Raw genomic sequence first — 16,926 nt, 5'->3', positions numbered from 1 at the left:
ATGCGAACTTTCTAAGATGTGGCGCCACAAGGTCTGGGTTCCTCCCCTTTCTCGAAACGTGCACTCACAGACACACAAAGGCAGACTAGGAGCGCGCACTGTAGCTCTCGAATAACAATATGGATCTAAAACAGGTGTATACTACGTTGATGTAGTAAGGCTGTCACCCACTGGATTCTACATGGTGGCGTAGTTCACAAGGACGAACGCGTTAACGGGCTCTTTTATCTGGCTTCCAACTCCACGCGCGCTCAGGAGGTAGCAATAGCACTTGCTACCTCGCACACGGACTCTTTATTAATTATTACAGATTCACCTCGAGCCTGTGAAAATTATTTGGCAGGCGAGGTGTCACCTTTAGCCTACATTATTACACAGCGAGCTGTCAGGCATTTAGACAACTTACCCAAACGCATTGTTTGGACTGCGGGCTACCAGGAGTTCAGAGGTAATGAGGCTGCGGATGCAGCCGCCCACGTGCTTAACCGACGGGCACCTTACCTAGGCTTTTCCGCCACAGAGACTAGCCTACCGTTTCTACGATTTAGAGAAATTCTGTTGTACTTTTGCGAACAACATCGGCGTTTTCCGATGCTTGCTAAGGGCCTGAGTGAGGACAATGAAGGAACCCTAAGGCGCATGCAGACCAACACAGTGTTGTATCCTGCAGTAGTAAAACATTTTGACCAGGCAGTCGATGGGTGGTTCCCTCCCTGTCGGGAAGTGTCCGATAACTTTCACATGGTGTGGGCATGTCAGATTAATGCTACCCTTCCTCCTAACCCTTATTTGACTAGAAAGGAGTGGGAGGCAGCCCTACTCAGTAGTTCAGAGCTGAAGGTCTAGTGCAACGGGCGCGGGTAGCGGCCTTGTCCAGCGGGATTGAGTAGTAAGGACTCCCCCTGTGTAGAAGGCTTTTATGGGCCTGCAAACTCTCCATAAATAAATGTTGTTCACACACACACACGCACACACACACACTCACACACACACACACACACACACACACACACGCACGCACACAAGAGCGTCGCAAGCGACAGGTTGTGTCACAGCTATGTACTCCGCTTGGGGTGCCATTGTAGTACCGTAGTATAAAATGGCTGAGCATGTGCGCCTCAGTCACCGACGTGACGCCGCGATTACCTGTAGCGTTAACGTCACCACAACCAATGTCAGCGTTAGCGCCAGCAGAAGCTCTTACTAAAATACATCATGTCTCACTGAAGCAAGCCATGTTGGCATAAAATATTTTATTACAAAAAAGATACCAGAGAGTTGCGGCATAGTGCATGCTTGAGTGGCCAGACTCTATTCCGGGACGCCAATAGAGTTAGTCACTGCGCGAGCGCGCCTCATCCAGGAGCGTTCAGCATTCAAAGTGGGGCAGCCGACAAGTTCTTTTTCAAAGCCTTTTTTGGTGGAATGGGCCTGGCAAGTCGAGCAGGTGCCACTGATTTCCCGCAAAAATGTCTGGCGACCACCAGGCTGAGATAAGTGTTCGTCTGGTGGCGTAGTATTTGCTCGTTGGTTTCTTTTTCCAGACTACGTGTGCAGTCCAGGTGGAGGTGACGCGAAGATCGGTAACAGACCAGAATTTCGCAGAAGCGCGTCAGGTTCGCATTCCGATTCGGGACATGGAGGGGTAACGGCCCTGATCAGGGAAGCGTGGGGAGCCACGTTCGCCACCTCGTTGCTAGCCAGGCCCGAGTGGCCTGAGGTTTATCATCATCATCATCATCATCAGCCTGACTACGTCCACTGCAGGACAAAGACCTCTCCCATGTTCCGCCAGTTAACCCGGTCCTGTGCTTGCTGCCGCCAATTTATACCCGCAAACTTCTTAATCTCATCTGCCCACCTAACCTTCTGTCTCCCCCTAACCCGCTTCCCTTCTCTGGGAATCCAGTTAGTTACCCTTAATGACCAGCGGTTATCCTATCTACGCGCTACATGCCCGGCCCATGTCCATTTCCTCTTCTTTATTTCAACTATGATATCCTTAACCCCCGCTTTCCCCTAATCCACTCTGCTCTCTTCTTGCTTCTTAAGGTTACACCTACCATTTTTCTTTGCATTGCTCGCTGCATCGTCTTCAATTTCAGCTGAACCCTCTTTGTAAGTCTCCAGGTTCCTGCTCCGTAGCTAAGTACCGTTAGGATACAGCTGTTATATACCTTCCTCTTGAGGGATAGTGGCAATCTACCTGTCATAATTTGAGAGGGCTTGCCGAATGTGATCCACCCCATTCTTATTCTTCTAGTTACTTATATCTCGTGGTTAGGCTCTGCGGTTATTACCTGCCCTAAGTAGACATAGTCTTTTACAACTTCAAGTGCACTATTACCTATCTCGAAGCGCTGCTCCTTTTCGAGGTTGTTGTACATTACTTTCGTTTTCTGCAGATTAATTTTAAGACCCACCTTTCGGCTCTCCTTGTCTAACTCCGTAATCGTGAGTTGCAATTCGTCCCCTGAGTTACTCAGCAACGCACTGTCATCGGCGAAGCGCAAGTTACTAAGGTATTCTCTATTAACTCTTATCCCTGACTGTTTCCATTCTAGGCTTCTGAAAACTTCCTGTAAGTACGCGGTAAATAGCATTGGGGAGATTGTGTCCCCCTGCCTTACACCATTCTTGATTGGTATTCTGTTGCTTTTTTTATGAAGCACTATGGTAGCAGTTGATCCCCTGTAGATTTCTTCCAGAATGTTTATATATACTTCATCTACGCCCTGATTCCGCAGTGTCTGCATGACGGCTGATATTTCTACTGAATCAAACGCCTTCTCGTAATCTATGAAGGCTATGTATAGTGGTTGGTTATACTCTGAGCATTTTTCTATTACCTGATTGATAGTATGAATGTGGTCAATTGTTGAGTAGCCTGTTCGAAATCCTGCTTGTTCCTTTGGTTGATTGAATTCTAATGCTTTCTTTACTCTGTTAGCAATCACCTTTGTTAATAGCTTGTATACTTCAGAGAGCAAGCTGATCAGCCTGTAATTCTTGAAGTCCTTGTCATCTCCTTTCTAATGTATTAAGATGATGTTAGCGTTCTTCCAAGACTTTGGTACCCTTCCCGTCAGGAGACACCTCGTAAACAGGGTGGCTAGTTTTTCTAACACAATCTGTCCTCCATCTTTCAGCAGGTCTGATGTTACCTGATCCTCACCGGCACCTTTGCCTCTTTGCATGCTCTCGAAAGCTTTTTTGACTTCTATCATTACTGGCGGGGTGTCATCTGGGTTACTGCTAGTTCTTATAGTATTAAGGTCATGGTTGTCTCGGCTACTGTACAGATCTCTGTAAAACTCCTCCGCTATTTTAACTATCCTATCCATATTGGTAGTTATTCTACCTTCTTTGACCTTAGTAAATTCATCCAACTTTTGCCTATCCCAAGTTTCCTCTTCACTGCTTTGACGCTTCCTCTGTTTATCAGAGCGTGTTCAATTCTCTCCATGTTATACCTTCTAACAACGCATACCTTACGCCTAATAATCAACTTCGAAAGCTCTGCCAGTTCTATTTTGTCTGTTGTACTTGAGATTTTCATTAATTGACGCTTCTTAATTAGGTTCTTTGTTTTCTGGGAAAGCTTGCCAGTGTCCTGTCTAACTACCCTGCCTCCAACTTCCACTGCACACTCCGTAATGATACTCGTCAGATTATCATTCATTGTATCTACGCTAAGGTTGGTTTCCTCACTAAGAGCCGAGTACCTGTTCTGAAGCGAGACTCTGAATTCCTGTACTTTCCCTCTCAGTGCTAACTCATTGATTGGCTTCTTGCGTATCAGTTTCTGTCGCTCCTTCCTCAAATCTAGGCGAATTCAAGACCGTACCATTCTATGGTCACTGCATTGTACCTTGCCAACCACTTCCACGTCCTGCACGATGCCTGGGTGTGCACTCATTATAGAGTCTATTTCGTTCTTATTTTCGCCATTAGGGCTCCTCCATGTCCACTTGCGGTTTCCTCGTTTTCAGTAGAAGGTATTCAAAATTCGCAAATTATTTCGTTCTGCGAATTCTACTAGTAGCTCTCCTCTGGCGTTTCTAGTACCGATGCCATGATCTCCCAATGCCTCGTCTCCCGCCTCCTTCTTCCTTACCTTTACATTAAATTATCCCATCAGCATTGTTTACTGTGTTTTTACCTTACTCATTGCCGATTCCACGTCTTCATAGAAGCTTTCAACTGAAGCGTCATCATGGCTGACTGTAGGCGCGTAAGCTTGTACTACCTTCATCTTGTATCTTTTATTCAGGTTAATTACAATACCTACCACCCTTTCATTATTGCTATAGTATTCCTCTGTGTTGCCAGCTATGTTTCTGTGAATTAGGAACCCCACTCCCAGTTTTCTTCTGGCTGCCAAGCCCCGATAGCAAAGGACGTGCCCATTCTGTAGCACAGTATAGGCCTCATCTGTCCTCCTAACCTCACTGAACCCTATTATATCCCATTTAACACCCTCTAGCTCTTCAGATAGTACAGCTAGACTTTCCTCACTAGATAAGGTTCTAGCGTTAACGTTGCCAAGTTCAGGTTCCAATGGCGGCCTGTCCGGATCTACAGATTCTTAGCACCCGCTGCTGCGTTGCAGATCTGACCGACGCCGTGGTCAGTTGCTTCGCAGCTGCTGGGTACTGAGGGCCGTGAGTTATTTGACGTATGCATGTGGGAGGTAGTGGCCAGATGCTGCACCAGGGTGGCCAATCCTTCTCTGGTGAGGGAGTGCGTTCCCGGAGGTGGTTACCGGTGAGGCCGCACCCCAGGCCTCTTAATGCAGTTCCATCAACACGCGGATTTTTTTTTATCCAGTTGTGAACTGCGCGGCACCGGGATTTGAACCACGGATCTCTTGCATGCGAGGCGGATGCTCTAACCACTACGCCATCACCGCACCCATCGCGGCCTGGGGTTAAAATTATACAAATGGAGTGAGGGCTAAAGCGCCAAGAGGCCGCGAAATGTAGGGAACCACCTCCCCAATGGTTCGCATACACACATGGTTCTATTTATTAGGAGATGTTGCAATGTTTTAGGGGCGAAGCTCCTTTTAGTCTAACCTTGTCCTGCGTCAGACATAACTACCATTATCAGACAGACAGACAGACAGACATATGGGCGCATGGATGGATGGATGGAAGGAAGCGTGGATGGCAGCACGAAAAAAGATGGATAGGCGGATGGACGAATGGACTGGCGGAGGCGCGAATGAATGCATGGGTGAACGAACGGACGGACAAATAGACAGACAGACAGACGGAAAACCAGACATACATTCAGACAGACGTATAGGCAGACGTACAGTCGGAAGAACGTACGCTTCTTCTCACTCATCGTGATTCACTCCGTGCATATGCGGTGATTGCATTTTCTTAGTCGCGCTATGTCAGGTGTCCATCGGCATCCGTCCACCGCCCTCTCCCATAGGAACACCTGCTGGTGCACGCGCTTCCAGCAACCGCAGCCACCACCATGCCACGCTCGGCGTCGGCAGCTGTCAGCAACGCAACCGCTGTGGGCGCGCACGCTTATCTTCGCCCCTAGCAACCGGAGTCCCCGTCTCTTTTACTTTAACGTGACACGCCTTCGCCGTACTATTTAATATTTAATAATATATTATTCAGCGTGTGCTGCTAAATATTTCTCTCTCTCCGCCTGCCATCGTTTGTGTTGATAAGACGCTGACATTATGGCCGCCAGGTACATCGACTGGTGCAGTGCTTCGCCGCTCCTTTTCTCGTCGTTCACTATCTCTCCTTCCTGCACACCGCCCCGCCGTGGTGGTCTAGTGGCTAAGGTACTCGGCTGCTGACCCGCAGGGCGCGGGTTCGAATTCCGGCTGCGGCGGCTGCATTTCCGATGGAGGTGGAAATGTTGTAGGCCCGTGTGCTCAGATTTGGGTGCACGTTAAAGAACCCCAGGTGGTCTAAATTTCCGGAGCCCTCCACTACGGCGTCTCTCATAATCATATAGTGGTTTTGGGACGTTAAACCCCACATATCAATCAATCTTCCTGCACACCACCCTGCCGTCCTTTCGCTCATACGTATATATAAACGAAGTGAAGCGTGCGCCTCACTTTCGACCGTTGGCTGGTTGATGATTATGTAAATAAATAGTTCCGGTACAAATCCTAGTCTCCTCATAATTTACAACACTAAAATTACTGGGCCGCGTACTATCGGCGCAATGAATGCATTAGCATTTCTTCACTATGCCTCTTGGGGAGGTGGGGGCAATTTTTTATATACCCGGCCTGGTGCAGTCTCAAGCTTTATCTTCTCCATTATTAGTAATATTCTGCGGTATTATCAAATAAAACAATTGCTTTTGAAATAGTTTAGGTGGTGTTAAATTAGTAATAATTACGCGCTAACTGACTCTGCCTACATGTCTATATTTATTTGCATCAGAATATTTCACATGAAAAAACGCATGGAGTTACAATAATTTGGCCTTAACCAATGTCTACACTTTCGGTAATATTGCTTTTCGCTATTCGGAAAAGTCGACTGTTCTGTTGGGATAAAAACGCGGGGAATTTGAATAAACGCGACACAAATGGCATCATTGTAAAATACTACAGTGTAGTGGTTAGATCACCGAACCTCACTGTTAAGCACCTATCGTTAAAAAAACGCGTTCAGGCACTCTACGTTTGTAGTAACGTTTGATGAGTGGCGTTATGCGTGCAGCTGGCGTCCTTCACATGTGTGCGATATCACTCAACCGAAAGCTCAGTTGGCCCGACACCTGTACTCCAACGCTGTGTAATCAGTACATCGTGAACCACGGCATCCACTGGGTACTTCGATCATCGAAATATACATTCGAGGTTAAGGAAGCCCTTTTTCGTTTGCACAGAAACATGAGAAAAATGTAAGACAAAGACATCGCCCTACTTCCATCACACTTTTGAATCTGCGCTGTAGGTGCGTAGGTGAATAATAGCATGTCTGCTGCTGTAATGTGATAATTATTTACTGTAAAAAGTGTTGCGAGAAGACTGATCGTGGCCTCAAATTTATGTGTCTAGCCAGGTAATTTTTTGTTGTTTCATTTGACATTGTGTGCATCGACTGTGCAGAAAAGACTGGCACCACAGTTAATATTGTGGGTGGTATAAAAAAGTGTCAATCGGTATTTTCTACAGAAAGTGCCACACTGTCCACATTTGTTGCTTCAGAAAAATATTTCACTCAGTGGGGTTGCCCAAGCAGCTGTAGACTTCACCTATATTGAAGCACTTCAAGCCCTATTCTGAAGCACCACCACCAATATTTATGAAAATCGGGTTTGAACAAGAGTTCTTTGCTTTTTCCCCGTCGCAACCTCTAGAAAACTGTGGACTAACATTACATAAATTTTGGTCACACATTCGTTCAGTAAACAAGCTTGGGGTAAATACCTATTGTCGCGAAAACTAAAGATGTTCACAGATATTTTGCATTCTGCTTCTCAGGCCGTATTTTTCTGAGGGCACGTGCACTTTGCGCTCATATTTCCAGATGTTGCTCTTCAAAAAAAAATTCTTGCTACTCAGCAACAGCGCATTGTCTTACGGTGCTTGACGTCCCAAGGTGATTATGACTACAAGATACCCTGCAGCGCTGAGGGCTTGGTTGAGTTCAATAATTTGCAGTTCTTTGACACGTTCTAGCATTGCTGAGTACACAGGTATCCCTATAGGCCGCGGTGCTCGGCTGCATGGCTTGGAATACGCGTGCTCGATGCGTGCGGCCGCAGTTGCATTCCGAAGAAGGCGACATTTGGAGCATTTCACCTTTTGCGGAAGGCAACTGTAGCATTTCACCTCTATCGGAATGCGACTGCTGCGGTTGGAAACAAACACACGTCTGCCAAGTCTTTCAGGCTCACAACGCAACCACTTAGCCACTACTTCCACCAAACTGCTACTCATTTATTTTGAAACAATCGAACCAACAGGTTCGATTGTTTCAATGGCTTGAAAAACATGTACATTGTTTTAGCGATAGTCAATTGAAGTTTATTTGCATTTAACCATGAATTTAGTTTCTCCAACCAAACGTTAGCTTCTTTGTATAATTCACATACGTTTGAACCTGCGAAAAATACATTTGTGTCATCAGCATAGGATATTAACTTCTTGTGTTCATCGATATTTACGATATTATTAATCAACAGCAGGAATAGGATTGGTCCAAGAATTGATCCCTGGTGAACACCATACTTAATGTGTTCAACTTGAGAGTGTGTATTATTTACAACGGTATAATGTTGTCTAGACGAGAGATAACTTTGTATTAATTGAGCCAAGTGAAAGCTATTTTTGCCAAGTGTTACATGCGAAGTGCAAGCTATTTTTGCAAACAAATTCCAGAAAACTTTGATAAAAATCTAGAAAGTCTACTATTCCCCCTCGGTGGTCTACTAACAACAGCGAATATTTTTTTTCGATCCAAGACGTCGAGCTTTTCAAAATCTTCTGTAGGCCCACAGTGTTCATGCACCAATTGTCGTTATTTCTCTGCAGTCCCAAGAAGTGCAACACCCGCTCCACGTTTATCCAATCGATTGGAAAAGAAACTCTTATATAGAGGCAGTTTCAACTTGCTACTGCTATTCGTATACCATGTTTTAGAAGGCATGGGATCAGCCAATTTAAATGATAGTTACTCCAGAAAAGGCAAAATGTCCTCCTCTTCATTCCCTGCAGAGCGAGTACTAATAGGCAAAACTGATTGGCAAGTTGGGTAATCAGACTTAATGGCAGAAGGTGACACTAACCTTTTGCATGCACAGTCATTATTTATTTTTGATAATACGGTTCAGTGCTCAGTCTAGCTTGTCACTTGCCTCTGCACAGTTGCATATAACGACCCGGAGAAAAACTTATCGATGTCATACTCATTCACAACATGCACGGTGTATGTAATATCAGATTGCTCCACGTAGATTTTCCCGGTAAATGACCATACGGATTTTCACCTTTATTCATACCTATTCATCACAGCAAGAGCTAGAAGTTTCTGCAAGGCTTGGCGAAGATGTTCATTCACATAGATGGAATTTTCACTGGTCGGTCCGACATATTTGTTAGTCGGTCGAGCTCGTTTTGCTTTCCTTGTAACGCTATCTCGCTTTGCACGAGACCTTAACTGGACCATGATATTACATCTCCTGCTATCTCGGCTCGGCACCCGATGACAGACCTCAGTATCACCTGCAGTGATGTGTTCACTTATGGCACTGCCAATTATAGAGACAATGTTAATAACAAATTCAATGTCTCGTTTCAGTAAACCTTGTATTTTGAAGTTTTCTTTCCTCGAGTATTGCTCAGTAATAACAAACCTTGCTTCAATATTCCTGCCCTTGCTGTCAAGTCATTTAGACTCAGCACGAAGAGAAGTATTTTCGCTTTCAAGATCCGTGTTTTTTTTATCACATCGTCTAGTTTGTTCTTGTGCAGCAGAAGTGAAGTGAAGGCAAAGACAATGCTTTCCATCAATTGACGCTGTTCATTTGTTAGCAAACAAATTTCGTTCTGTATATCTCTTTCAAGGGTATCACGCAAAAGTTTGATCTCTTGTTTCATCTCTTGTTTTATCATTAGCAGCTCTGCCTTCATTTCTTCCTTGAGTTTAGCAACGTATTTTGCCAGTTTCCAACACCCACACACAAATACAAGGCAAAACAATAACGAAACATTTTGGATTCAGTGTTGAATGCAAAACAAGCACGTTTCTGTACGAAAAAGACAGCGACTCTAAAGAAACAAGAATTTTTTAAACGGATGCTATTGATTTTGCGTCAGGCAATAACCTTTAACAATTACGTTCGAATGAACTCTTGATTACAATGAAGTTCATTACACCCTTCTGTGGATTCATTATTCGCTATTTTCCATAAAGTGACATCGTGTTCACGTGTATTCTATTCTATAAGAAGGGTCAGTTTACTGACTAGAGATCAGTCCGTTTAGTAGCAAGAACATATTTATGGCTTTAGCAACATACGGAATGCCACTTCTAAAGATGCTAGGAAATAGGGCGCATTCAGTTGGACTTATTTTGTTCTCATTCCATAACCTGTTCTTACGAAGTGTAGGAAATGATATACAAAGCGATTCAAACTTTGATGAAGAACTCGATATCATAAAAGTGAGTATTACCTAATAATTCATTTTGCCTCATATTGCAAAGTTTGGCGAGTGAGTTCGACAAACGTTGACAATATGTACCGAATTTCGTTCTCATGTAGAATACGTATTTTAGAGCATCCAGTGCGAGTGCGAGTGCATGTCCGCCTAAATACGTTACACATTTTTTGCTAGAATACGAATAATAGATCAGAGCAAAACTCTAGTAATTTGTGAAGTCATTTCAAAGCTGACAATTCATGTGCTCAGGAACGGAGACGATTCAACATAATCTTAGGAGGCTGTTGTGAGTGCAAAGTAGTCAACGACAGACGATATGTGGGGACATATACGCACTGCTTGTCCTTGCGCCATCGCTTTTACCATCGTTTATTTTTTCGTGCTGTAACTGTCTTTTGTAATAGAGTACAAATTAACATTATAACACAACAGTAAGCGGAATCGTCGTGGGGTGATCTCCCGACCACATTGAACGACATCGCACAACAATACAGACTAAACAGGCACAAATACCTTCAAACACACAACAAATAAAACAACATAAACGCCGTACCTAAGATTTTATTGCATAAAATTATGTACCCCAGCCTGGTGATTGCACGCCTGTGTTATTCAAGCCTATACCTGATGGACGCGTGCAAATCGTACGGGGAAAGGGTCACACTGCGACACATACTTTGGGAGTGTGCGGAGAAAGTCAATGTCACTCCCGCCGCTTATTTCGCAGCGTAAGTCGGGCAGGTAGGAACTCCGAGGCGAATTATTCGCAAGTCCAGAAAGCACTTCATGCACTGGCGACACTGGTTGAAAAAAATTTGGCAGATCCCACGAGCCTGGAAATCAAAGTTATGCGAAGCATACGGAGGGAAGGGGACCGTGTTGCAATTTTTATTGAAGCGAAACATCATGAAATGACGCTACATTTATGTACAAATTTTCAAACACAGACATATGCTCTGAAGTTTCAGATGTTTATATAACCAGTTGCTTGCACTTGCGCAACGATGCCAACTGGAACATGCATAGTAGCAACACCAGAAGTTGATATAAAGCGCTGATGCTTGCAAAGATGCTGGCCCTGGACACTGCCACATAAACCAACTTCAGCGCATGGCAACTAACCACAATTTACGTTAACCCAACGCGATGGCTGTATCAAAAGAGTGCAAATGTAATATTTATAAAATTGGTCAGGCAGCACTGCACCCACTACTGACGTTTCACGAAGGTTAGCGTCTATTTGAAAGGTAGTTCTGAGACCTGGGTAAAATGCTTTGTCGCCACGTAGAATTCTAGGGTTTGATTGCAGCTAGGACCCTAAAATTTACTCTTCGCCTTCGTTGGGTAGACGCAACTGATGTCAGGTATTTCTTAACACTCACATGCTAAAATTGCGCATGTGTGTTTTCGTCGTTCCTGTAGTGGATACCAAGTGTGAATCACCTCTGGCATATACCCGCATTTCAGCGGCACATACCCGCCGATGGCTATGTGCTACTGGCTGGCGCGAAGTGTTTGATAATGTACGTGGCAGGATTGTGACATAATTTATGTCTTAACCAGCGCGTCTTATTCGTCAAACCATCTTACATTCCCATGCTAATTTTGATTAACGCCAAGTTAGGGGGTGACTACGAGGGCACCCAAACGTAAGCGGATAGATAGATAGATAGATAGATAGATAGATAGATAAATAGATAGATAGATAGATAGATAGATAGATAGATAGATAGATAAAAAACGCCAAAGTTCGCTAAAATTGCTTCGCATTTTTTATAAACATGGCTGCGATTAACAGGACCAACGAGGCAATTTCACTCGGCTCTGTATTGAAGCTTCTTGATAGAAAAGGCGCTGGCTACAAACCGCCTCATTCTCACTGGCATAAACAGTTTTACTGGCCAAACAGCGGAAATAGCTGTGCTGTGGGCGCAAACATCGAGCCTCTTCAGCAAACTCCACCAGATCCACTTGAAGTTAACCTGTCTAGCAAGCCCGAGGTTGAAGAAGGCAACAGCTCTTGTGTAGCGGGCTTCTCCGGAGGGTGCTAGCACTTTTGTGTTGCGTTGCTATACACTGCTACAGGCAGGGCTTGATAGTTTCAGGGGTAACTCCGCTGCGAGTCGTGCTGCCGATTGCATGTGTCCCATTGAATAGGTTTTCCCCCTAAAAAGCAGAATACACTTGCTGTTTACATCGTTACAGAACGAAGCTATGCCTGAGCCAGTTTCTTTAGATAAGTCAAACTGTAGTTACATTGATAATAGGGGTGATGCTTTCTTTTCGTTCACCAATCTATGTTATTACGTTTCAAATGAATAAGGTCGTGTGCTCCTGCATACTCGCTTGTTCGAGTTTGCAGTAGTTGCTATTCAAAGCAGATGCATGCACGCACGCTACCAATGCATGGACATTATACGTATACGAATGCACATACAGAACCCTATGCTGCGTAAGCGTGACCTTCGCACGCGCGCGTGTTGTATATATACACACATATATAAATAAATAAATATACACACAGACACACGCACCACACACACACACACACACACACACATATATATATATATATATATATATATATATATGTGTGTGTGTGTGTTTCGAGGAAGAAAGCGCACTGGCTCCGTAGTAGAAACGGAAGCGAAAAAGCACGACTAACGAGGAAACACTTTTATTATTCACATACGTTTCGGCTGGTGGGCCAGCCTTCGTCAGTGTATATATATATATATATATATATATATATATATATATATATATATGTGTGTGTGTGTGTGTGTGTGTGTGTGTGTGTGTGTGTGTGTGTGTGTGTGTGCATGCATCTGCTTTGAATAGCAACTACTGCAAACTCGAACAAGCGAGTATGCAGCAGGAGCACACGACCTTATTCATTTAAAACGTAATAACATAGTTCGGCGAACGAAAAGAAAGCATCACCCCTATTATCAATGAAAGTAGATATACATATATATATATATATATTGTGGGCATTTAGTACACCAATCCTCTTCATCTGTACATTATCATCATTATCATGTATTGCTCATGCATCCTCATCGTTGTCACTTATCATCATCATCTTGGTTCGTGCATCTCCGCTGTCGGCTGCCGGTTCCTCGGGCCTAATAAAGGTCTTCCAAACCAAGACTTCATACGTGGTGGAGCGTGCTGTTAGATCCCTCGTCATCCTCTCGACCACTCTACCCCCTGGAGCTACACGTTCAGGTCGCCGCTTGGGCCAGGTGTCCAGAAATATGTCGCACCAAGAAGAGGTCGGTGCTGCAACCGTTCCCACTCCGCCACCGCGTGCCGCGCCTTTCCACGTCATTAACAGCCTCCAGCGTGAGCCCCATCCCTTCGCCGGTATGCGCGGGGAAGATGTGGAGGAATAGCTGGACGATTTCGAACGTGTCGGCGCTGCTAACCGGTGGGATAACACCTACAAACTCGCTTACGTGTCATTCTAGCTCACGGGTGTCGCGAAGACGTGGTTCCTCAACCACTTCATCGACATTCCCGACTGGTCAGCCTTCAAAGATCAGCTTCGCCAAGTCTTTGGTACACCGACTGTTCGTTCGGCTCTCGCAAAGAAAGCTCTCGCGGCTCGGAAACAGCACATCGGGGAGTCGTATACATCCTACAACGAGGATGTCCTTTCACTTTGCCGCCGAGTTGAAACCGCAATGGCAGAGTCAGACAAGGTACGCCAGCTTCTTAAGCGGATTGCACCCGTCGTATTCAATGCCCTTGCAATCCAGAATCCAGCTACTGTTGCTGACGTTGCGACAACCTGTCAGCGCCTCGAAGAACTCGAGTCTATGCGCCTACAACCGGACAGTGACGCAGCCCGTATTACGGCGGATCCAAACCTACGAGACACAATAAGGGTGATTATACGCGAAGAATATGAATCAATGGGATTCACACTACCTTCAGTGTGTCCGATTCAGTCTTCTTCAAGGTCATTGCGGGATGTCATCAGGGAGGAGCTCACGTCCATGACCCACATAGCCCACCTGCAGCCCACTGTCGCTCGTACTCTCCCATCGTTCTCGCATGCCGTCGCCGCACCATCAGGCACCGTCAGCTCGACGTCGCCGCCACCAACGTACGCGTCGGTTGCTGCCGCACCTCCCAGAAGCTTTCCCACGAGCTTTCCATCACCACCGCCTGAGCCATCATCTGTCCCTCTCACTGCTCTCTCTCCCGGTGCGTCTAACACAAGCGCCTACCCTCCTTATCGATCGACTCGCCCTACGTGCTATTATTGCGGCATTCGTGGTCACATTTCACGCTTTGGCCGCAAGCGCCAGCAAGATGAGCGCCGAGGATACGACATACGCGAACGAGACTACACCGCAGGAGCCTTGTACCAGGGCCGTCGTTATTCGTCACCGCCGCGTCGGTCTCCATCTCTGCCAGCATCCGGTGAACTACGCAGTAGTCATCGATCAACCAGACGCCGTTCACCATCGCCCTACCGTCGCTCCTCTTCTCCTCTTCAGCCTGCTTCCCTCGCCTCTGATCGGCGTCCGGAAAACTAAGCGATGCAGTTTTTGGAGGACAAACTGCATTTCAACACAGTACTCCAATTCCTCCAGCGCGCCCTTACAATATGATTGCAGTCTCAGTTGAGGGAGTGGACGTTGATGCTTTGGTACACACTGGGGCTGGGTTTTCTATTATTCGTGCTGATTTGTGTGCCCGTCTTCGAAAAGTCACGACGCCTTATAATGGACCGATACTGTTTACAGCCCAGGGAACAATGATTCGCCCTTCCGGTCTCTGTACTGCCCGTGTGCTCATCGACGACATTCTTCGTCATATACAATTCGCTGTGCTATCCCCGTGCTCCCACGAACTCATTTTAGGCTGGGACTTTCTTTCATCTGCTTCCGCGGCTATTTGTTGTGCACAACGTGTCGTCCATCTTACTGACACAGACCACTTGCTTAGTGACGAAACCTACAGGCCACTTCGACTCGTCGCTGCTGTAGACATCGAGTTACCCCCAAATGAACATCAATTAGTCACTGTTTCGTCCAACGACGTTGACTCGGGTGACATTTTGGTCACTCCATCACCCCGTTGCCTTAATAAAGGCATAGCTCTCGCATCAGGTGTGGCTCGCTTCAACAATGGATCAGCTGTCCTCGCTGCTACGAACACCACACCAGATAAAATTTTACTGCCGCGGGGCACTACTGTCGCCTGTGTTGCCGATATTGAGCCTGTGTGCATCGTGCCTCTTACCCCTGCCTCCCCTAAAGGCCATCCTGGAGATCATGCTGCTTCCTCGGCCTTTACAGCAGCCATCAACAAGGACTTGACAGACTCACAGAAGCAGCAGCTGCTTGATTTGTTGCAAAAGCATGCAAACTCTTTTGACGTTCATTCATCCAGCCTGGGTCAGACAACTGCTACAGCACATCGTATTCAGACCGACGGAACATCCATTGTGCATCGTCGTCCGTACCGCGTCTCCCTAGCCGAACGGAAATTCATTCAGGAAAACGTAAACGATATGCTGCAACGGGAAATAATCCGACCCTCAACCAGTCCTTGGTCGTCTCCAGTGGTTCTGGTGCGTAAAAAAGACGGTTCCGTACGATTTTGCGTTGATTACCGAGCACTCAATAGGATCACTAGGAAGGACGTATACCCCATGCCACGTATCGACGACGCCCTCGATTCCTTACAAGGTGCAGAATTCTTTTCAACCCTCGACTTGCGTTCCGGCTATTGGCAAATCCCCATGCACGAAGATGACAAAGAAAAAACGGCGTTTGCAACCCCGGACGGCCTATACGAATTCAATGTTATGCCGTTTGGTCTATGCAATGCGCCCGCAACTTTTGAGCGCTTGATTGACACCGTGCTGCGTGGCCTGAAATGGAAGACTTGCCTATGTTACCTCGATGACATTGTTGTCTTTTCATCGACGTTTCCTCAACATCTGCAACGCTTGGACGAGATCCTGACTTGCCTTGTGGGAGCTGGTCTTCAACTTAACACCAAGAAGTGCCATTTCGCCGGCCGATCTATCAAGGTCCTCGGTCATGTTTTGAGCAAGTACGGAATTCGTCCAGACCCTGAGAAAACTGCTGCGGTGCTTCGCTTCCCTCGCCCTGAGAAGTCGAAAGATTTGCGAAGTTTCCTTGGTCTCGCCTCTTACTTTCGGCGATTCATACAAAACTTTGCCTCCATAGCCGCACCACTCCATAAGCTACTTGCTTCTGGTACGCCCTTTCAGTGGTCTCAGGAATGTGAATCGGCTTTCGACAGGTTGAAGCGTGCCCTCACGACCGATCCTGTTCTTTCTCATTTTCACGATGGTGCACCGACCTTCCTCCATACAGACGCTAGCGGCCACAGTTTAGGAGCCGTCCTCCTCCAGCGCGACAACTCTTCGCGAGAGCGAGTCGTTGCGTACGCCAGCCGCGTCCTCTCCGCAGCCGAAAGTAACTACACGATCACCAAGAAGGAGTGCCTCGCCGTCGTTCGGTCAGTGCAGAAATTTCGTCCCTATCTTCACGGCCGCCATTTCACCATTGTGACCAACCACCACGCTTTATGTTGGCTTTCGACACTCAAGAACTTGTCGGGACGCCTCGGCCGCTAGATTCTACGCCTACAAGAGTATGATTTTGCCATCGTATACAAGTGTGGCAGGAAGCATAGTGACGCCGACGCTCTTTCTCGCTGCCCACTACCAGCAACTCCACTCGGGGTTTCCGGAATCAATTTGCACAACGCGC

At 46.2% G+C, this 16,926-nt stretch overlaps 1 long non-coding RNA gene across 1 annotated transcript in view; it reads left to right on the top strand.

Moving 5' to 3' along the window:
• The first annotated feature begins 9,904 nt into the window (after positions 1-9,904).
• Positions 9,905-16,926, top strand: part of LOC142769279 (uncharacterized) — a 51,985-nt gene continuing 44,963 nt past the window's right edge. The window contains exon 1 of the long non-coding RNA XR_012885749.1: positions 9,905-10,163. This is a non-coding gene — a long non-coding RNA (uncharacterized LOC142769279). The remainder of the gene's footprint in view (positions 10,164-16,926) is intronic.

This window comes from Rhipicephalus microplus, chromosome 8 (genome assembly GCF_043290135.1).
Source record: "Rhipicephalus microplus isolate Deutch F79 chromosome 8, USDA_Rmic, whole genome shotgun sequence".
Classification (NCBI taxonomy): domain Eukaryota; kingdom Metazoa; phylum Arthropoda; class Arachnida; order Ixodida; family Ixodidae; genus Rhipicephalus; species Rhipicephalus microplus.
Note: the sequence above shows the minus strand (reverse complement) of the source record. Positions and strands in the feature narration are given on the sequence as shown.